Source organism: Mauremys mutica, chromosome 2 (genome assembly GCF_020497125.1).
Source record: "Mauremys mutica isolate MM-2020 ecotype Southern chromosome 2, ASM2049712v1, whole genome shotgun sequence".
Classification (NCBI taxonomy): Eukaryota; Metazoa; Chordata; order Testudines; family Geoemydidae; genus Mauremys; species Mauremys mutica.
The window spans coordinates 10,564,517-10,588,401 of NC_059073.1; the positions used below are offsets into that span (position 1 = coordinate 10,564,517).

Here is a 23,885-nt window from a genome sequence, read left to right on the forward strand (position 1 = left end):
TAGAGCAGTACAGAAAATTGCACTTTGTCTGGCAATTAAGGAAACAAAAAGGAAAGATTTCACTTTCCGATTTCCATTTAACTCCCAAAAATACAACAAGATTCCGCTTAGGCAAGTTATGTAGGCAGCTCCTTGGTAACCAGTTTTGCTTTAGAAACACTTTGTGTCAAGGAGGCAGGGAAGGTGATAAAACATTTATCTAACTTCCAGTCTTTGCTTGATGCCTTGATGACCCACGGCTTCCCTGAACTAGAAACATGACCCCATGTGTGAGAACTGGTGTCAGCAGTGGGTGCAGCTGAACCACCGCTAAAAAAAGTTTGTTAGTCCTTACACCTTATATCGTTCTTAGCATCAGTTTGGCTACGAGATCTAAAAGGCTTTTCACCTGCTGAGTTCTGAATTCAGATTTCTATGTTTCTCCTGAAAGACCTAAATCAGAGCCTTTCCCAGCCTATGCCCACCCTACCTCTTATCTCTCATTCACTATTGAGATATCGACTCCTGCCTCTGATTCACCCAGGCTTGTTCAATTTTCAAAGAAGCATCTTCGTGCTCTCTCCCATGCTTTCCCTAATGCTTGGGAGGAGCATAGACATCCGCAAAGCCACCTTATTGTCCTCTTTAAAACCCTCTAAAATTCTCCTTTGCCTCAGTGCCTACAAAGAGCTTGACCATGGTTAGGCCACTGTTGTGCTGAGGCCTTGTTTCCTTGTACTCCCACCATCTATCTGTGTTTATCTGCTATCTCTTGTGTGATACTTAGATTGTGAGCTCTTGGAGGCAGGGACTGTCTTTTTTGTTCTATGTCTGTGGAATGCCCAGGCCGGTGGGGTCCTGGTCTATGACTAGGGACCCTCGGTGCTGCGGTAGTAATACAAACAATATATTCTTCAATGGCTTTAGCTGTTGGAATGGGAACAGAGGCTCTTGAATTCAATAGCTGATTTCTGTGCAGCAATGGAATATACAACTTGTACAAAAGGGAATTTGGACCGTCTTGTGAGGTAAATAATGGAAGGACTGCTTCCAAACCGTTTTGTGTTACAGTGCATTTGCCTGCCATGTTTAATTCTTCTCCTGTTCTCTCATTTGGCATTGGCATTTTTTTTTCTGTTTGAAAAAAAAATTCATAGATTCACCTTGAAATTAAAAAAAGCCCAACCCAGGGTTAAAATACTGTGTTTCGTTTAAACCCATCCATTCCAGGAAACCCAGGGTTAAGGTGACCCTGTTCTAACTTAATACATCCCTTTATGCTGAAGTGCTGGGCTGCATAAAGCTTCAAAAATCCTGTGATTTTGTGAGACCCAGCAAAGCAATAATGACAGCACAGCAGAGTGAGTTTGGAACTGAGTTACTCTGGCTTTGATTTTCCCAATACTTGCTATATTGGTTAATGCCATTGTTACAACATTTGAAATGACCGATTAATCATTTGTCATAGCTTACATGTAACAATACACTGTGAACTTTGGGAACATAAAAGAACACACTTCCCCCCCATCCCCTCAGGAATATCATGAAAAACTAAACAACCCCAGACTTTATAGTCAATTAAGAACAAACGGCTCTTGCGTGAGGTCATGTCCCTCGTAAACCCTGTCTGGAAGAGGATGTTGGTGTTACACACACCTGCCACTCTTGTCACAATCCTGTCACCCATTGGATTGTGAAACACTCATTTGGCACCTGAACGTTGCCTTTAAAATTCTGACAGATCCCCTCTCTCAAGCCTGTGGACAGAGTATCAGTGCATTCCTTTCTAATCATGACAGTGTAGCTCCAAGCCATCCCATCTACAGAAGGTGGATGGGGAGCACTCTATCTTCCACAAAGAAGTGATACTCAGACTGTCTTCCAGCCAAAACAATCAATGATAGGAGATAGCGATACATCCCTTCTGTCCTGATGTGGGTCACGTAAAAGAAAGTAAGTGGCACACACTAAGCATGCAAAGGACACTGAACTGCTCTGGACTCCTGAGTCTGTCTCCAACCACTCGGCCTGACGGCCGTGGGTCCGACCCACTAGATCTGGCCACCCCCATCCCGGTTTCTGACACAGATCCTCCCTGCCGATTTTCAGTGGGCTGCGTGTATGAGTAAAATGAACAGAAATTGGCCCCAAACCTGGTAGCTGGGACTTCTTCCTCCTTGTCTGTCCAATACTCTTGCCTTTTCCTCTGAATATGGATCAGAGACGCTCCCTGCTGGCAATACTACACTGCAGGCTTAGTGCACACACTGGGCCCAGCGAAGGCTCACGCACACACCTTGTAAGGCGGCATTCCAGATTTACGTAACAACATGGGATCTTACTTAAGCTCCTTCCCTACCCTTGCTCTTCCCTCCCAGGAGGGTGGATGCGTAGCTCTTCCTCTCTTTTGGTGCCCAGAGGCTTGGAAACTTCTGCTAAAGAGCTACTGCCCAGAGGAGAGTCTGGGTAATTGCACTGGAACATTCAGCTCCATGAGGCCATCTCCAGCGTGTTGCACCAGTGCCCCTGACAGATGTTTCCTCTTCAAAGCTGTCTCTTCTGAGGTCTTTTATTCAAATGTGATCTGAAGGCAATATAGCAAAAGGCTTTCAAATGCAAATACTCGAAGGCAAGCAACATATGGCAGCAGTGGCTGAGTGTGTCTGCAAAGGAATATTTTGATTTTCTTTTGCATAGCGTTTCATTAAAGAGTCAAAGGGTGATGCTGCAGGCAGGGAGGGGAGGATGGACACAGCCTGTGTTGTAATTTCTGCAAGTACTCTTTCGAGAGAGAATTTGCTTAAGGCAAGTTACATATTTATTACATTTTTTAACAATTGCAGTTTTTTGGGGGGGAAATTAAACCACTCCAATTTAAATACAGATTCTAAATGACATTTAATCCTCCCACTGGCACCAATTATAAGAAACAAAAGGATACGGCAAAGGCAAGCATCTTAATAGAAATCTCTGCCCCCCACCCTCCAGTGGCATTTGAAAATGTGAAACCAACAAAGCAAATTGATATTGTGTTATTTTAAAAAATGGATTAACATGTATATGAGTGAAAATAGCCCCGATAGTTACACTAGCTCAGAGATTAATGTTCAAGACTCTCAGTCCTCATGCTTGACATGATCATCAGCTATGGATCAGGAAGGGATTCCCACGACAAGCTGATCTTTAAGTCTTTTAACGTCTCCTCCTTCAGAGCCCTTCTCCAAAACCCAGTTCTGCCACAAAGCCTGCAGAAAATTAGCCCATATTTAAATAGTTAAGCTGAGGAACATTTAGGGTATGCCTGTATGCATCAATGTCACTGCAAAATGGATGTCTTTCTAAAAGATACGTTCTAGTTCCACGAGAAGTTATTGGACTTGAAACAAGAATTACTGGAAGAAATTCTCTGGTATGGAGTATATAATAGGATGTGATGATCATAATGTCCCATTGGGCCTTAAAATCTATTGAGCTAAAACTTACAAACAAATAGTAAACCTATATAGGTATCAAAGGTTGTACATATTATTGTGTCCCACTCTGCCTCTCTTTGTATGTAGTTCCACTATATTATATACCCTTCAGGCAGGGGCGGCTCTAGAATTTGCGGTGCCCCAAGCAGGGCGGCACGCCGCGGGGGGCGCTCTGGTGGTCGCCGGTCCCGCGGCTCCAGTGGACCTCCTGCAGGCATGCCTGCGGATGCTCCACCGAAGCTGCGGGACCAGCAGACCCTCCGCAGGCACGTCTGCGGGAGGTCCACCGGAGCCGCCTGCTGCCCTCCCGCGGGACGCCGCCCCAAGTGCGCGCTTGGCGCGCTGGGGTCTGGAGCCGGCCCTGTCTTCAGGGCAGGCAGCATGTTTATCTCTATGTTCGTGCAGTTTCCGCAATAGAGAAAAGTGATGGGGGGGTTGATAGCAGCCTTCAGTTACCTGAAGGGGGGTTTCAAAGAGGATGGAGCTGGGCTGTTCTCAATGGTGGCAGATGACAGAACAAGAAGCAATGGTCTCAAGTTGCAGTAGGGGAGGTCTAGGTTGGATATTAGGAAACACAATTTCACTAGAAGGGTGGTGAAGCACTGGAATGGGTTACCTAGGGAGGTGGTGGAATTGCCATCTTTAGAGGTTTTTAAGGCCTGGTTTGACGAAGCCCTGGCTGGGATGATTTAGTTGGGGTTGGTCCTGCTTTGAGCAGGGGGTTGGACTAGATGACCCCCTGAGGTCTCTTCCAACCCTGAGATTCTATGATTCTATGACTCTATGAATGGAGCCCCAATCCTACTTGTTATAATATAAATTAACTATGATGTGATATTGCAGTTTGGTTAATCACTGGGATTTTATGCTTTCCTTTGAACCATTCAGCATTGGCCAATGTGAGACACAGGAATACCAGGCAACTAGCCTTGGTGAGCAATACAGTCCTTACACAGGCAGTGACCGAAGGGGAGGGTCACAAAGCAGGCATGGCAGTTGTGAGATGTTGGAAAATTTATAACATTGAAAAGCAAAGAAAATTTCAGTCCCCACATACCCTCGTCCTTCAAGGTCAAGTATTCTTTGTCAACCTCACAAAGTAAACATGCGCATACACACATTAATTATACAGGCTTAACATTGATATATTTTCCCTCTTACTTTTGTAATACATTTAAGTGGGTCATGACAAATTTGACTTTGAATAAGGGGTTGAAAATATGAAGCTAAATCTGCAGCGCCTGAGGTATTGAAAAGTGTGAGAACTAGAGCTTGAGTGTCCTACTGTGGTCAGGCATGAATACTGCCATGGAGGATAAGGTGTTCAAGTGTGAAATCTGCAATCAGTACAGGAAAGAGAATGCTAAAGAACCGAGGAAACTCTAATAGATTCTTCCTCACCTTTAAGCCAAGTGTGGCCAAGGTCTATTAGAATTAAACTGGAAAAATTGCCACTTGTTAGTGGAGTGTACTACTTAATGTTTTTTAAAATTGAGCTATTGCAGAATACACGGAGTGACAATGAAATAACACAGGTTAATTGTAATTTGCTTGCCTTGGGATTCCAGATGAGTATTAAAATAACAAATGATGGGCCACAGAGTGAATCATGTTAGCAATTCATTTTGATACACTGTCAAGTGGATTATCAGAGAAGTTGGTACAAATAATAAAAACCTTGATTTTAAAAAAAACAACTGGTGGATTCAAGGGGTCTGCAAAATATGACAATACACCTCTCAGTGCTCTATTAGGAGCAACAGTTCAGACCTATGAGCAGTAGGACATTGGGCCAGTATCTAACAAGTTTCTTGAGCTACAGAAAATTAACCTTGAAGTGGTTGCAAAAGAATGATATGCCCAGAAACTGGAACCAAATCAACACTGTGACAAGAATGCCAAACAGTTCTCTACATTGCAAGTGGGAAAGAATGCTGGCTGCTAAATAGAGGCTATAGCATCTGCCCCAGGTCATCCCTCAGAGCCAATCCTAGATGAGGAACAGAAGACATCTAAATAAAATTAGGAGAACACTGGGACTCAGATCCTCAAAGGTACTTAGTACTTAGGTTTTGCTCTGCTCAGCATATCAGACGTCAGCAGGCTGTGCAGGAAGTTAGCCAGGAGTGACGTGCCAAGCAGATGTGTGGCAAAAGGGGCAGGGAGAGGGGAGGAACTTAGGCCTAAGTAGCTGATCTGCTGTGCCTGGCAGATGGGCCAGAGATAGATGCCTCCTTCTGCTCAGGATGCTCAACTGCCAACCCTATCCTGGAGTTAGCCACCTACGACAGATCAACCACTAATCTAGCATGTGCCCTAGCAGTCAAAACCATCTCTCTTTCTCTCTGTCTCCTGCTCACAACTGATACTTCTCTGTTGCTCACTCCATGCTCCCAGCTGTCTTTTGTGTGGACACAGTGCTGCCCCCACACCTATCTCATATCCTGCAACCTCCTGCTGCTCCTGGACTCTTACAGGTATCAGGTTGTCGGCATGGTCTCAGTACACCTGTGGGATTGGGCCCCACTGGTGAGATGCGTGTTCCCCCACGTAATTGGAGAAATCTGTTTTGGCACCTCCCAGGCTTTGGTTTGAGCTAGGGCTTTATGTAGCTTGGTAGTTGCTTTGCAAATGCCACCTGACACAGGGATGCCTGGGGGTTAGGTGGCACCTAAATGGTGGACTTAGGTGCCAACAGAGGCTGAGAGGGACCTAAATACCTTTGAGATTCTGGTCCTGGGCGTGTGTGTTTTGAAGACATCCAGAATGCTACTGACAGTGCTTCTATGCTGACAGTACTAACACCCACCCATTCAGTCTGTGACAGCACAAACAAGGAGCAGCAAACACAGTTACAGATATCAGATCCACCCTAGTGTGGTTGAACAGGCCTCTGCAGAAGGAATTATTGAGAAGCTAGAAGTGCTGCGTGCTGAGAAAGCCCTTGAGCGGCAGTGATAGAAATTACTAACAGGTGTCCAGAAAGATGGAGACTAATCTGTCAGTGGGTCCAGGGAGTGATTTCTGCTGACCTCCATCCTAGATGTCTCCATATGTGTATTGCATGAGTTGGTTCTGCCAGTGTGAGGAGGTTGATTCTGGTTGATGTTATGCTTGATTTGATCTGATTTTTTTAGAAAGAAAGATATGCCTGGAGTCGATGGATATTCATCCCAGTCAAGTAATATTTTGTTAACCCTGACCCGTGTCACGTGTCTGGAACCACGAAGACCAGGCTGTGAGTCATCCCTTTATGACAGTGACTCTGTGCCAGTCTTAATATCCATGCTCCACATAACCTTTCTGGAAGTCTGTTAATCCACTAGGTGGCTTGTCTTTGAGCATCTGATCATCACTGACTCAAAGGAAAGCAAGTCACCTACTGAGTCATCAACAATACATCCTGCAGCACCGTGTTCTCCTCTGAGATTTTCAATCCAAGTGCTTACACAGCCCAGCCCCACTTTGCAAGTGAGATATAAAAAGCTCACCGCGCTAGGTGGTACAGCTGTGGAAGAAGCAGCCTTCTAAAGCTCTTATCCTGGCCCAGAACTGGCAGAATTATAGCTTGATCCAGCTCCCACTAAAGTCAGTGGTAAGACTCCTGTTGATTTCAGTGGGAGCTGGATTGTATCATTAATCAAAGGAAAACTCCCCATCTATTGACTGTGACCCACAAACCTCTAGGATCCTAAATTGATGAGGCTGATGCTGAGTATTTTGGGAAGCACTGGAAATTCCTCCTTCCACAGCGGAAAAGCAAGACCTCACCCACTCTGAGCAGAATACAAATGGTTACAAAATAGTGCATCTTGGTAATAGCTGTTGCACTTTCCATTTTTCTCTCCTTCATTCTCTTTCCCCTTTCCATTTTCTTCTCCGTAAACAGCATCCACCCATCTGTTAAAACTAAAAAGGTCTCCCTCAGCTACTATCTATTAAAGTGCCATATGGCTGAGGTGTAGCCTGCGGTGGGAAGTACCACAGAGTGTATCTCTGAGAGTACAGCGATTTGTGCATTTGAGGTTTAATTAAGTAAGTGCTTTTTAAGCAGTGTTTTAGCCTTGCCTTAAATATCTGCAGCCCATGGGGAAGGGGAAAGAGGAGGGAATTTTGGTCTAAAATATACCATGGCCTGAACCATCAGTATCTCCATCCTCCTCATAATAGTACCGCGTCCTCCTCCTCTTGACATTTGGGCACCATGGAGAAAGTGGCCTCCTGATTACTCACTGCTGACCTCTCTCATCTTGGTCCATGTAGCTTTCCTCCTTCATTACTGAGCATGGCTGCTGCAGATACTGTTTTTAGTTTGAGTACACAACACCATCTGTTCCAGGGGAGGAAGGAGTTGTTTATTGCAGGATGCACATCCAGTATTTCCCAAAAGCATTATTGGGGGAGAGAGTAAGCGGAAATGAACATCTTCAGATTTCATACATACATAAGGCATTGCGTGTTGCTTTGCAGAAAGCTATCATCACCAAACCAATAGGAAGCCAGATAAAGAGGTGAGGAGGAGAGGACAAAGGCCACCAGATCTCAGTTCAGCTCCCAGGTTTAGAGATTAATAAGACTGGAACTTTTCAGCTTAGAAAAAAAATGACTAAGGGGGAATATGATAGAGGTCTATAAAATCATGACTGGTGTGAAGACAGTAAATAAGGAAGTGTTATTTACTCCGTCATATAACACAGCAACTAGGGATCACCAAGTGAAATTAATAGGCAGCAGGTTTAAAACAAACAAAAGGAAGTATTTCTTCACACAATGCATAGTAAACCTGTGGAATTCTTTGCCAGAGGATGTCATGAAGGTCAAGACTATAACAGAGTTCAAAAAAGAACTAGATACATTAATGGAGGATAGGGCCCTCAATGGTTATTAACCAGGATGGGCTTGGATGGTCTGCCTACCCTCTGTTTGCCAGAATCTGGGAATAGGCAACAGAGGATGGATCACTTGACGGTTACCTGTTCTGTTTATTCCCTCTGGGGCACCTGGCATTGGCCATTGTCAGAAGACAGGATACTGGGCTAGATGGACCTTTGGTCTGACCCAGTATGGTCATTCTTATGTAACAGGTATCCACACTGCAAAAACCACCAGGTACTTCCCAGGCTGAGGACTGATCAGATATGGAGGCTTAACTATGTTCTCATCCAGAGAGGTGTCCCTTCTGGCAGAATTTCTCCTTAAGCACGCCCAGGGTGTGCTTTACATCTTACTATGGGGTGTATACCTACAATTGAACTCAAAGTTAGTAAGCAATGAATTCACCTCCTTTCACTCCCAGTGTTCTCCAGGGAGGGTGGGGAAGGAGGGCAACCCCTGGTGGCTGCAGCAGCAGGTCTTAAGAGTCCTAAGCAAAGTCAGTGCTTGCAGTCATTAACACTGAGCAAGTCACTGAATTGCACCATCACTTGTGGCTGTCACCTGTTTTCATAATAGGCAGGATGCTAAGAGCTTGCATGCTATGGCACCGCCCAGCAGAGAACATTGACTAGGGAGCAGGATTAGAGCTACCTGTGGTATTCCTGAGCCTGGCCATCCTAGCAGTTGCCAGCTGTCGGTCCAGGGTAAGAGTCTGGATAGATGTGGGGAGGAAACTGACAATAAATATTATTTTAAGTGCCATTGTTAGTCTCATAGAAGGTGCGTTTTCTGCCTAAGGCGAAGGCAATGCCTGCTGTTTGGTGAATGTACGTAAATGTAGGATTAATGTTTTACTTGAAGCGATGATGAATAGTGCTTCCTATGGAATCAGTCTGACAAAAGTCAAGGGCAGTGTCAAAATGCCTTGCTGGTTGTTATTGTCTAGGGAAAAAATCCTAATACTGCCTTATGTTGAAGATCAAGCAGCAACCACAACAACAATCTTTTGCTTTTCAAACAGCATCGCAATCCTGGAGTTAGACGTGACAGATTTATAGGTCTTTTCCATCCCACAGCTGATTCATGATTGTTCCCTCCAGTCTATTCTCCAGTGCTTTGTCCAGTTCAGTTTTCCTTCTTCTATCTTAGGTATTTCCAAGACACCAGTCACCGTGGTATCAAAAAGTCATTTAGAAAGAGACACTCTTCCACTGTTTAATAGATTTCACCCTTAGGAAAGATTGCTTCCCATCCAATAGCAATGTATGTAAGCGCGGTTTCATATCCTTCTTCTCCTACACCCCTTGGAGCCCCTAAATAATTCCTTTCCCTCCTTCCTCGTTTTGCCTCCTTCAAATGCCAGTAGGTAATAATCAAAACAACGAATAAACAGAATTATCATCATTCATATGCACAAGTGGAGCAAATGACACTATGCAGAATAGTCAATAATAATCAACCTTTCAATTACTGTTAATATTTACACTTCTTTTCCTTCTCCTCAAAAGAAAATAAAAGACACCCCAAGCCCCTCCAGCTCCCTGTAGCGTATTGGTAAACACAGTGCTAGTAGACAGAAATGAATCTGGCAGGAGGCAGTCCATTACCCTGGGAATTATACTAGGCTGATTTAAGGGCTGTGTGTGCTCCATGGTAGAGAAGGCAATGAAAATGACGTTGCTGTGTATACAGAACATCACACCGAAAATGGGCTTAACTACATCGTAGGTGGAGAATTTTAAACAGGAACAATTAGATCACTATTGATAACGTGTAGCATGAGAGGGCCTTCCTCAACACTTCTCCTCCTTTCAAATACCCCATTCTAAGAAGATAGAATTAGGAGTAAGGGGATGAAACTGACCAAGGCGGTTAGAGGGCACAAGGGAGAGGGCATGGTGGAGTTCCACTCTGTTATGCCTATCCACCACTGGTATGTGCCCCCCACCCCGCCATGAGGCCTGGGGGGAAATGCGGAGAAGAGCCAGTCAGAGACTCCAGCGGTTAGGGGCAGAAGCAGCCAAAGCAGGGACCTCTGGACCATCAAAATTGTGCAATGGTCTCTGACTTCCTCTGCTCTGTGCTGATTGGCTGTTTGCTCCAACCCACTCCCTCCCGCACAGCCTGCTCGCCTCAGCTTCACTCCACACTTGTTCATTTTGGCCTCTTCTGCCCCATCTTGTCCCCTTCGTCCTGCATCCCTAAACCTTTCCATTTAACTGAAATTAAACTCTCTCCAAATTAAACTCTCCCTCTCCCCCCCCACCTGAAATCATGCAACTAATATGGCATTTGCCACCATCATATTGTTCACTCTGCTTGTATGTTTTCCTCTTCTCTGGCTCATAAGAATGGCCATAGTGAGTGAGACCAAAGGTCCATCTAGCCCAGTACCCTGTCTTCCAACAGTGGCCAATGCCAGGTGCCCCAGAGAGAATGGAAAAAAAACAGGTAACTGTCAAGTGATCCATCCCCTGTCACGCATTCCCAGTTTCTGGCAAACAGAGGCTAGGGACATCATCTCTACCCATCCTGGCTAATAGCCATTGATGGACCTATCCTCCATGAACTTATCTAGTTCTTTTTTTAACCCTGTTATAGTCTTGGCCTTTACAACATCCTCTGGCAAGGAGTTCCACAGGTTGACTGTGCATTGTGTGGAAAAAATACTTCCTTTTGTTTATTTGAAACCTGCTGCCTATTAATTTCATTTGGTGACCCCTAGTTCATGTGTTATGAGAAGGAGTAAATAGCACTTCCTTATTTACTTTCTCCTCACCAATCATGATTTTATAGACCTCTATCATATCCCTCTTTTCCAAGCTGAAAAGTCTCAGTCTTTTTAACCTCTCCTCATATGGAATACCATACCCCTAATCATTTTTGTTGCCCTTTTCTGAACCTTTTCCAATTCCAATGTATCTTCTTTGAGATGGGGCGACCACATCTGCACACAATATTCAAGATGTGGGTGTACCATGGATTTATATAGAGGCAATGTGATCTCTTGTTTATTCAGAGTTTAAGTTCTTCAGGACAGGGATTGTCTGCTATGTGTTTGTACAGCACCTAGCGCAAAGAGGCTCGGGTTCTAGGCACCACAGTAAAACAATTAGTAGTAGTAATAATGATAAGTAAGCACTCTACAACAGTGGCACAACTAAGAGCTGCCCAGTAGCAGCTGTAAGTGACATCAGGTCTGGCCCTAACAATCAGTTCTCATGCAGGAGAGAGTCTGCCTCAGCTTCTTTTCCTCACTTTAACCCAGGTCTTCTCAGATAGGCCTATTCTCTGCCCTCACCTTGCTTCTTATTCACCTTATGCTCTTATAAGTCAATGAACAGTCAGTGGACCCAGAATCATACTTCCACTCAGTGCAGTGGATCAAGCCTAGTGCTTCACCTTACCTGTGCACACCAGCCCCTGCTGCACACCATGAATGGATTTGTAGGATTCAGCCCAGAATATACACTCAAGGGTTAGAGAATTGTTAGGGGTGGGAAGGATGCAGAGCAGATTCCTATATTCTAAGTCTGAAAGGAACCACTGAGATTATCTAGTCTGACCTCTTGCCTAACACGGGTCATAGAACTTCCCCAAAACAATTTCTGTTTGAACTAGAGTGTCTCTTTTTAGAGAAACATCCTTCTTGATTTAAAAATCAATCCGGTCCATTCCATTTGCTTCTGTTCTCTTAAGATTGAATATGTCTGTTCCAGCTTCACTGTGAACAAGGCTTTCCTTTTTTCACCGCATAGGATACATTTTGCTTGTAGCTAAACGCAAGTGCCGAGGCCAAGATCTAGTACTGCCCTGTAGCTATTGGTAGGTGTGCTCCCAGATATAGTGAAAAGGAAATGATATGTGGAATGGGTGTTAAATATAATTTGTACACCAGTCAGACTAGGGCTACATTCCCTGCTGAGTGAGCATTCACATCCCTGAAATTGTCTCCCTGCTACCACAGCTACTTTGATCTGAATAAGCAACTTGTGCTATTGATAGTTCACCCAAATAGAAGGTTAAATGCAAGTAGTTCTACATGTTTCCATAGGAACATAGGATTTGTCATGTTATAGCAAACAGGTGATTCATCAAGTCAGGTACCAAGCAGTGGCCAGTCCCTGGTGTCTTGTCTGGCTGGGTTCTCATCATCATGTTCTCCTGAGGGTCTCCCACACAAAGCTATAATTCTCTCTCTCTTCCCTCCAGTAAGAAGAGATTGCCAAATGTGAGTCTGCCAGCCATATTATCCCCGGAAAAGTGGTCAGTGACTGAATAGACCTGAGAGAATCTTGCATGATTGCCTTAAAGAAACCACAACCCCTGCCCACTCACTCCTAAAGCTTCTGAGAGTACAAAAGAGAAGGGATTATTGTTAGCTCCGAGCATGGGAGAGGGAAGACTAGACTTACACCTCTTGACTGGGACTTTCTGAGCTCATGCTGATTGGGGAACAGGATAAAAAGTACCTAAGTGGAGGCCTGTACAGTCCTGCAGAACTGGTGGCTTGTGTGTGGGTATGAAGGGGTTAAAGAATAAACAAAACCCGATGGATGCACAAGATTGCTTCAGAGCCCAGCTTGGGCGGGAGGGCAGGGCGGAAAGCCTGTCCTGCAAATGCGGTGTCTGTGTCTTTTCAGATAAATCTTTAAAATGGCCTTTTTGCAATAAAAGGATGACTAAAAAGTCTCTATGGGAACACAGGGCCTGCTGATCTCCACAAGCTGCTGTCTACTGAAAGCTGCCCCAGCTGCAGAGAGAGGAACAAAGGCACTGATGCCCTTGTCACCACTGGAGTCACTTTCATGGCAGCCAAGAACAGGAGGAAACCTTCTCTTCCTTTGAAGCTTTGGCAATTCCAGAAAAAATGTGTGCCGTGCTCTCCCCTTATTTTTCTTGCTTACCAGCAATAGGATTACTGACTATTAAGCTAACAACTTCACTCCCCCAAGGCAATCCTACTCATCTGTTAAAAATAAATAGGTAAATACAAAAACGAGTTGCTACATGGAATTAATGCAGCCGAAAGTGCGAAGAGAGCACATTGCTGGGGAGTGCCGGGCAATTTTCTTGGCTATTCAACACCATCTGTTTAATGTCACTTAGATTAGATCATGCGCTGATTGCGCTTTTAACCGTTTTTTTCGAGGCAATGGGATGAAGTCAGAGTTCTTCTGCCACTTGTAATCTCTTCTGGAATCCTCCTCTCTCCCCTCTTTTGAAGAGGAGGGCACTGGAGAAGTTTGCTCACGTTGTTACTGGAGTCCAAAAAGACTATCCCAGAGGAAGATGATGATACTGGATTCTGGGTTGAATGGAAGCCACCCAGGGGCGGCTCTAGACCCCAGCGCGCCAAGCAGGCGCGTGGGGCGGCCCTTTTCCGGGGGAGCGGCATTTGGCTTCGGTGGATCTGCCGCAGGCATGACTGCGGCGGGTCCCCTCTTCCCACGGCTCCGGTTGAGCTCCCGCAGTCATGCCTGTGGCAGGTCCACCGGAGCCACGGGACCACGGCACCCGCCGCAGTCATGCCTGCGGCAGGTCCGCTCCTCCCGGGCTCCGGTGGACCTGCCGCAGGCATGCCTGCGGGAGCTCAACCGGAGCCGCGGGAAGAGGGGACCCGCCGCGGGACCGGGGAAGGGCGGCGCAGCGCACTGCGCTGCTTGGGGCAGCCTAATTTCTAGAGCCGCCCCTGAAGCCACCTAGGCTTATGCAGCAGTTTGTGAGCTGGAAAGTTTCTGCTGCGTGTGATGTCACTCCTGCTGCAGCAGAGAAGCAGAATTCCTTTGCCTCCTTCATCCCAGTGGCTTAGCTTTGAAAGGGATCCCTCCTGGCTGAGCTTGTCTGGATCAGCGTAGTTCTTCTGCCAGCTTGCATGTTTTCCTCTTTCCAACCTCTTCTGGTGCAAGCAGTGGACGTGTTATTCCTTGACTTTAGCAAAGCTTTTGATACGGTCTCCTACAGTATTCTTGCCAGCAAGTTAAAGAAGTATAGACTGGATGAATGGACTGTAAGGGGATAGAAAGCTGGCTAGATCGTCGGGCTCAACGGGTAGTGATCAATGGCTCCATGTCTAGTTGGCAGTCGGTTTCAAGCGGAGTGCCCCAACGGTCGGTCCTGGGGCCGTTTTTGTTCAATATCTTCATTAATGATCCGGAGGATGGCGTGGACTGCACTCTCAGCAAGTTTGCAGATGACACTAAACTGGGAGGAGTGGTAGATACGATGGAGGGTAGGGATAGGATACAGAGAGAACTAGACAAATTAGAGGATTGGGCCAAAAGAAACCTGATGAGGTTCAACAAGAACAAGTGCAGATTCCTGCACTTAGGACGGAAGAATCCCATGCACTGCTACAGACTAGGGACCGAATGGCTGGGCAGCAGTTCTGCAGAAAAGGACCTAGGGGTTACAGTGGACAAGAAGCTGGATATGAGTCAACAGTGTGCCCTTGTTACCAAGAAGGCTAACGGCATTTTGGGCTGTATAAGTAGGAGCATTGCCAGCAGATCGAGGGACGTGATCATTCCCCTCTATTCGACATTGGTGAGGCCTCATTTGGAGTACTGTGTCCAGTTTTGGGCTCCACACTACAAGAAGGATGTGGAAAAATTGGAAAGAGTCCAGCAGAGGGCAACAAAAACGATTAGGGGTCTGGAGCACATGACTTATGAGGAGAGGCTGAGGGAACTGGAATTGTTTAGTCTGCAGAAGAGAAGAATGAGGGGGGATTTGATAGCTGCTTTCAACTACCTGAAGGGGGGTTCCAAAGAGGATGGATCTAGACTGTTCTCAGTGGTGGCAGATGTCAGAACAAGGAGTAATGGTCTGAAGTTGCAGTGTGGGGGGTTTAGGTTGGATATTAGTAAAAAATGTCTCACTAGAAGCGTGGTGAAGCACTGGAATGGGTTCCCTAGGGAGGTGGTGGAATCTCCTTCCTTAGAGGTTTTTAAGGTCAGGCTTGACAAAGCCCTGGCTGGGATGATTTAGTTGGGAATTGGTCCTGCTTTGAGCAGGGGCTTGGACTAGATACCTCCTGAGCTCTCTTCCAACCCTGATATTCTATGATTCTATGATTCTAAGATGCCCAATAGCATAACGGTCTGTGTCAGCAGGGAGGAGCTGATGGAGCCTGGCTCTGGAGCAGCAGGCGAGCTCTGCACTGGGCTGGTTAGGCTCTCAGACCAGAAGTGGCATGGTAATGCCCTAGAGGAGGGAGTGAGGACAAGGAGCTGGGGGAGTGAAGCTCTAGGAGCTAAGGGCTATGGGCTTTGGGAGGCAGATTAATGGGTGGTGTAAATCTGTAGCATCAGTGGGGTCGGTGGAGCTATACTGATTCGCACTAGTTGAGGGTATAGTCCATTAGCTCCCAGGGTTGGTAGCTCTGGAGGTGTCCTGTTGGCAGGTGCTAACAGGGCTGGATGACCTCTCACAACCTCCGTTTCACTTCTAACACAAATGCAAAATAGTGTGTTCAGGGCATATGCCAACTGTCTGAATCATGCAGAAAACACTTACTGGAGACGGAAAAGCAATTATTATCCAGGGTTGGACATCAGCCGGAGCCCTTTACAAAAATTTCCAGTGCAGCTTGAGCTAGGAGGCAGAGAAAAGTGACATGAGACAGAGTTGTCAAGGAGACAGTGTCATGGCTTATTATGAAACCAGCTGTGGTTTTGGGTAGCTAAGTGACCAAAAGAAAACTGCAATCACCCTCTGCTACTGCATCGCTCTGCTAGGGGGAGTGATTGTGGAGGAGAGAAGCAGTGGGGTCAACTTACCCAGAAGCGAAAGATTTTTTGGCAATGAAAATATACCCCTGGGATCGGAAATGTTACTTACTGTTTAGTCAGAGCAAAGCATACAGTGTAATTGTCAGAAAGCTGCACTGCACATTGCCACTTGAATCCAAGTTGCTTATAATGGCCCCTGGAACTTGTAGCTTTGGTGGCTTCCTGCTGCCACATGCCCTAGACACCTGCAAATGTATGTCTTCCTACACTTGGTTTCAGGGGGGTGGAGGGTAGTAGTCTTCGGTTCACCTCCCCACCCCAACTCAACCAAATACTTCCTCCGTTTGCCAGAAGCTGGGAATGGGCGACAGAGGATGGATCACTTGATGATTACCTGTTCTGTTCATTCCCTATGGGGCACCTGGCATTGGCCACTGTTGGAAGACAGGATACTGGGCTTGATGGACCTTTGGTCTGACCTTGTATGGCCGCTCTTATGTTCTTAGATAAGGCTCTGGGCTGCTCCTATCTATATATGGTGGAATCTCTCACACAAGAAATGTTCTGTTTGATTTCGCTAATGACAGACAGAGATGAGCAAGGCTGGTCTTGTGGTTGAGGCATTGGAGGAGGGGCTCATGAGATGTAGGTTTAAATCCAACTTTGCTACAGACTCCCTTTGTGATCCAGGGTAAGTCCCTTAACACGTCTGTGCCTCAGTTCCCCAGCTGTAAAATGCGGGGGGTCGCACTGCCTTTCTCCCAGCCTTTGGCTGCCTTGGCTATTGTGACTGTGGACCTAGTAGGGTAGAGGGTCGCTCTTGCAGTGTGTATATACAGTGTCTGGAACCCTGGGCCCCCGGTCTTGGTAGTGAAGATACTGTGTTACGTAAGCCATTCCCTTCCCAAAATGACTATGGGAGAGATCCAGTCTCGTCCTCTAACCAGAAAAGGGATTGGGGGAGCTCTTTTCTTTTCCTCCCTCTGACCAGCCTGCTTCTGGTTGTTGGTGAGTGGGGATGGATTTGGTGTGTTCTCAGCCAGCAACAGCCGAGTGCCTGCATTTGAAGGCCTGATCTTGTGACCAGTTCAGAGTGTAGGAGGGACATTTCGCAACAGAGGGGACATTTTGAAGGATAAACATGGTGCTTTTGAAAGTCAGAAAATAGGAAATTGGGTCAGCACTAGGTTTAGTATTCTCAAAACTTCAGATTTCAGCCGATCTCCTTCTATCCTGATCCACAAAACTTCCAGCTCTGTTATAGTCCTGCCACTCACCGTCCCCAAAGTGCAGCCAGCACCGTTCAGTACTGATCTATAGTATTGCCTATTATTCCAGCCCTGCATTTTCACCACAGCTCTTCCAGCATCCCTCAGTTCTGACCAATGGAACTTCCTGTTGTTCCCAATCCTTAACACAGCTCTACCAAAGCTCTGTAGTCCTTCTCTGCAACAGCCCATTGCTAGTCCCGTTGGGGATTTCCCGCTGGAATATGCCCTGCCAATGCACTGCAGCCTGATGTGGAATATCCCCTGCCAAGCCAATCCTTGGTCACTCTTAAACTGTGATGGGCTGGAGTGTATTCTCAAGGGCTCCTTGCTAAAACTCTAGCATGAAAATGCAGGGAAGTGTGGAATGGCTGCTTCTAATGGAATTACACCTTTTCTGGGTTCTTGCCAGAGACAACTTCTTCCTGAGGCCCATTAAAATACATCTGAAGAGCAAAGGAGGTTTTTTTCCTTTGCATTAATAATGGACTCGACTGCACTACATAGCAGATATGGCCATGTCTCCAAAAGGGGGGAACCCCAATGAGGTCTTCATACACACCCCAAAACTCACATCTGTTTATTCAGCTGAAATCTGTTCTATATCGTCAATAGACTCAGTGGCCCAAATCTTGGTCCCATTAAAGTTTGAAAAAGTACTACACCAAACTGCCTTACAGAACATTAGCGCGTGGTAGCAGGGTCCACACAGTGAGTTGGTGCCTTGTAGATTCACACCTTGGCTTGCTATGCACTAACTCACCATGTAAACAGGTTCTTAACTGCCACTCCAGGCACCTAGATCCAGCATTTAGGTGCCACTTGCATTCATAATCCCATCACTCAGCTGCTGCCTAGCCCTGTAGGCCCTTAAAATTCATGGGCACTAAAATTTCCCTCAGTAACGTCACCTGGGTGCCTACGTTGGTGCCAGCGGCATGCATACTGCTGCTTGAGTCCTAGCGAGCTGCTCAGCACCTAGAATCCTGGTAGCATTCACAAGCTAAGTGGTCCCACACCTACCTTGTTTGCAGGGCCTGATCCGGTAGGTGTGCTCTTAGTACACCTACTCCTAGGCTGAGATGACCTCTCCTCCCTCTGCCCCCATACCCAACGGCCCAGTGGTTAGAGCACTGTCCATATATGTGGGAGAGCCAGGTCCCACTGCCATTGCTGCCTGATGTGGACTAGGGTTTGTGCCCAGGTCTCCCACCTCACTGCATGAACCACTGGGCTCTAGGAAGGTAGTCTGGGGCAGGCATCTCTCCATCTCTTCTGTTGCAGCTGGTTCACTTTTTATGAAATGCATAAATATTCCTGGGGCCAGCAAAGGAGAATGACTCTATGGCCCAGTGGTTGCAGAATTACCCTTTATGGGAGAAGACCTGGGCATCTACTGTGAACCCGGCAGACTGGAGATTTGAACTAGGATCTCCCTCAACCTGCATAAGTGCTTTAACCACGGGGGTACTAGGTATAACCAAGACACCACCTCCTCATTTCTTCTTGAGAATGTGCTGATGTCGCTTGGGCATCTGTCTCCAGGAGATTCTCCAAGGCCGTGAGTCCCAAGTAGAGGGCGTTGCCTTCCTCCAGCTCAGAGTTAGGTCCTAGCTCCTTTTGATGGGCGGGGTTTAGCCCACATCTCCTTGGCATTTCCTATTGGCTGGCTTAGGCAGCTCCCCACTTAGACTGCTGGCTTCTGTGAATCCCAGTCTTAGGCACCTAAATCTCCCCGTACAATGCATGGAGAGCCTGAGCGACTAACTCAGGGCTGTGAATGCCACAGGGTGACAGGGCTCCTAAACGGTAGGGATGGCAATGCCCAAGTCCCCCGTGTGAATCTAGCCCAGGGTGTACGACCATTACATACATCACTGCTCCTAGGCAGAGAGAGCCAGCAGTGCCAAATCTGGCAGTGCCTTTTGTGCCATGGACAAATACCCACTAGGGACAAGGGTAAGAGGGTTTATATAACAAAAATAAGTTATTGGTAGCAAAGGGGAATATAGTTTATTTATCTGCACAACTTTTGTGGCAAATTAGAGGAAAATAATTATTTAAAAGGGAGCAATCTGTGTTGCTGGAAAAGCAGACTTTACTGAAAGCATCCCCTCAGCCCTGTAGATTACCTCTGAACAAGGCCTAGATAAAAACGCAGCTCCACCAGATTCACTGTGTCCACGGTGCAGTTCTCAGATTAATCTGCTGTCTGATTAGATTGAGCTTCAAAGAGCTGGAATATATTGTTGTTTTCCCTGGCTGTCATGTTATGTTTTTTATTTCTTCTTCTTCTTTAATGTAACCCAAGCAGACCTCCACAAAGCAAATAATAGTGCAGTAATAACAATTATGCATTTATGTCATCTCCCATGTCCAACAGGCTCTGGGTAACTTGGTGTAGTACGATAAATAAAACGTCCATGCCCCGGTTTTCAAACATGGGGCCTTAAAATAAGGTACCTAAGGCCCTAACCTTTCCCACTGTGAGGGGTGTGAGTAACTTTCATCATCTGAGAAGTCCCGTGCACTGAGCTCAATGGAACTACTGATATGAGTAAAGTTACTCAGCTACCTAAGTGCTGGGAGGATCTGGAGAAAGGCTGGCCTGGGGGTTAAAGCAGTAGACTACAACTCAGGAGACCTTTGTCCCCAGCTTTGCGTCAGACTTACTCTCTGTTAGACCTTGGGCAAAGTCACTTAATCTCTCTGGGCCTCACTTCCCTCTCTGTCAAATGGGGGGAAACAGCCATTGTTCACACGTGGGAGGTGCCCAGATACTGCATTGAGCAGGCTCTAAATGTTGGTTGAGGCACCAGCCGAATCCCTGTTTGCGAGACTGGTTCAGAGAAAGAGCAGGTGCCCGCACCCCAGAGTGCTTACCCCTAGCAAAGCTTTCCCCAAAAGGAAAAAAGTCAGAGGCCACATGACGTCCACTTTGCTGTTGCCATTTTAATTGACCTGGAGGTGTTCAGTTGCTTTGGTGCTGGGCAACAGCAAAAAGCCCCCCCGAGAGTCTGCACAAGAGAAGAGTGAGGGGGGATTTGATAGCAGCCTTCAACTACCTGAAGGGAGGTTCCAAAGAGGATGGAGCTGGGCTGTTCTCAGTGGTGGCAAATGTCAGAACAAGGAGTAATGGTCTCAAGTTGCAGTGTGGGAGGTCTAGGTTGGATATTAGGAAAAACTTTTTCACTAGGAGGGTGGTGAAGCATTGGAATGGGTTACCTTGGGAGGTGGAATCTCCTTCCTTAGAGGTTTTTAAGGTCTGGCTTGACGAAGCCCTGGCTGGGATGATTTAGTTGGGGTTGGTCCTGCTTTGAGCAGGGGGTTGGACTAGATGACCTCCTGAGGACTCTTCCAACCCTAATATTCTATGATTCTATGAGAGAAAGAGTAATGGGTTTAGCTTATCTTTGGGTTTTATACTGCTATCCCTCCTCAAAGTATCTGAGCGCCTTCCACGCAAAATCCACAGCACTAGCAAAGACCAATGGGCTAATGGTTCAAGCAGAGAACTGGAATCCCAGCTTCTCTGCCCAGCTCCGTTACTTGCTTACTGTCTGCATATATGCATAGTCTCCTAATCTCTTGGTGCCCATCTGCAAAATAGTCAGGATCAAGAGTGATCTCCAAATTAGGAGAACATACCAATGAGGAGAGGGTTGGATCGCCTGTGCCATGAAAGACAGTCTCTGTAAACAGGGAACAGAAAATGGGCCTGTATAATTGTATTAACAGAACATCCCAGTGTCCCACAGCTCAGGCAGGGAGGAGTGCTTTATAATAACACATATTGATATTATTATATGATAGATATGGTGCACTGAGTATGCAGCATGGGATGGAAAAATGTGAAGGAGCTCTGGCAGGGCAGGAAAGCAGAGCAGGAAGCAGGAAAGTAAGCAAGTGCCTTTAGTGACGTAGCGCAGATCTGAGCAGAGCACAAGGCAGAGAGGAGAAGCAGAACTTCTGTGAAGCTGCAGCACAAGGAGCAGGAGCGGATAGCACTGGGTGAGAGAGCAGTGAGGAAATGAGGGGACTGCTAAATTGCTGCATTGAACGGAGAGGAGATAGGGAGGCAAGGAATGTTGCAAAGTGGACCTAAGGCTGCCATTGTGAGGCAATTGAGAATTCTCTCAAGTGTGGATTTGAAGCCACTTGTTTCTCCCAGCAGAAGTTTCAGCATGCGGCAAGGAACAGCGTGATGTGCTCTGGCGATCTTGGCCAGATGGAATGGTCCACTGGGGGCTGGTCCAGCCCACAGACATTAGAGCAGCCCCGTGGCTGCTCTAACATGCACCTGAGGCAAAGCTGTGGTGCCAGCCTGCAGTTCGGTTTGATTTCAGAGAAGTGCCTGTGCCTGCCCCCTGCTGAGGTCAGTGCTGGGGCTTGGCTCCTGCTCATGCTTTTAGCCAGAGTTCTACACATTGAATGATGAACGGATACTGTACTGTACTGTACTGTACTTCACAGGAAGCAAACGTCCAAGACAATCAAAACTTCCCCCATCTGGCATTCTTTTTAGCCCCCTGTAGTCTCTATATCTTCCCCCCTCCACGCCAAGCACAAGCACACACAGCTATTTATCCAGATGACACTGCACTCATTTGACTTTTGAAAACATACAAGGACATTAAAGCTCATTTCCCCGATGGCAGTTAACCTAAGTGAACTACAGCCTAGCCGTTCAGACCAACTGCTCTCCATTATTAACACTAATGGGTGGGGGGTGTCCCTTTTAATTTAGGGGGGTTGGAGCAGCAGGAAAGAAAAAACTAATTATAAACAGGCTGCTGGTCACTGAACTCCCTGAGTAGGAAAATAACAAATAGACTAGACACTGGAGTGTATGAGTGAGAACGAGACTGATCCAAACATACAAGTGAATGGAAAGACTCCCTTTGACTTCTGCAGACTTTGGATCAGGCCCCAGAAAATGCCCTGGGCCCCATTCTGCAAACAATTACTCATGCGAGTAGTCCCACTCAAAAGACGGAGAGTGAACGAATAAGATTGAATGAAGAATGTCAGATAGAGGGAGTGAGAGAAGACCGTGTCACCGAGATCTTGGGCTCCTAGCAGGGTGACTAGATGTCCCAATTTTATAGGGACAGTCCCGCTATTTGGGAATTTTTCTTATATGGGCACCTATTAACCCCCGTCCCCTGTCCCGATTTTTCACACTTTCTATCGGGTCACCCTAGCTCCTAGGTTGTTAAATATTATTGCCCTGATGTTAGATTCGCCTCCCTGGCCATTTTTATTTCTTAACATGTAAAGTTCAGATGTCCTAATTTGGCATAGTGCTAATGGCTTCAGGGTAGCAATGCCCATTGACCCCAGTGGAGGCCCTGTCCTGTCATTATTAGGTAAGCTCTTTTGGGCAAGGATTGCCTTTTTGTTATCTGTTGGTGCAGCACAGTGGGTCCTGGTCCAGCCCCCCCCCGGCTCCTACGAATAAATCACAATCATTATAGGCACTCAGTCAAAACTTTACGATTTGGAGGGATAAAAATCCTTTCTGCTGGTCCTTAAAAGGGACTCACATTGCCCTAAATTAACCCCCAAATGAAGATTACACCATTCTGGCCACATGGCCCAAACTCACTCTCAGTTGGATTGTAGCCACAGCATCAAAGGATCCATCTCCAGATATAGACACAAGCCAGGTTTGTGTCCCAGCCCAGAGATCAGCTAGTCCAGATTTAAATTGGTTTTGTAATGTAGATATTTTTCTGCCCGCAAATCGAGATACATAATCCCCACTAGTTGCACACCCTGCCAAAAATTACAGCTCCTGTTGGTACTGGAGCTTGTTTACATGTCAAACATATGGAGTCCCTCATCCCAGTGCAAACAGAAAGCTTGGATTCCAACTCCTCAGAGGGAAAAGCCAATCCAAGATCCATGGGATTTCATTAGGCTGAGCTCTGTCTCTCTCGCACACAGAAAATGTTATGAATACAGGCAGCTTGCCTAAAAAGGCATTACTACAGGAATGGCTTGATTGGGCCAGATTAACTCCAGCGACTTCTTGCAGTGAGAAGAACAATGTTGAGGAACATGAGCAGCTGTGCATCAATTTTTGGACACCAATTTTCACTCTTTATGTGGCCAGTTACCATATTGATACATGGCACTTACAGAAACATCCATCTCCTTCTCGGAGCTTGTTCTGTCCTTTCACTCTTCTATTGGAGCTGGGTACGGCATTCCCCGGCAGAGTACAGGGAGAGAGAAGAGAAGGGGATGTTTTCAGAGAACTAGGCAGGTTTATCTGATTCCTGCTCTGGCCTCTCCCCATAGCCTCTCAGCTCTCACGTGAAACACAGTCCAATGTTTTTGTGACGATATAAGTACAATTCATTTACTGAAGAGGAAGATTTTAGTGTTTAGTGTTTCCTGTTTACGTGTGTTCATGGCAAACCATGTGTCTTACTCTGTGCTCATATGGCACGTTCCACACTGGGACCCTGATCTCATTTGGGGCCCCAGGTACTAGTCTCATACAAATAATTGCTACTAAAATAACTCACGTGGGATTGTATTTTGTGGGT

General features: G+C 46.4%; 1 protein-coding gene across 1 annotated transcript in view; it reads left to right on the top strand.

Moving 5' to 3' along the window:
* Positions 1-23,885, top strand: part of TSNARE1 (t-SNARE domain containing 1) — a 673,885-nt gene that overhangs the window by 646,961 nt on the left and 3,039 nt on the right. The gene's annotated exons all lie outside the window — the stretch shown is intronic.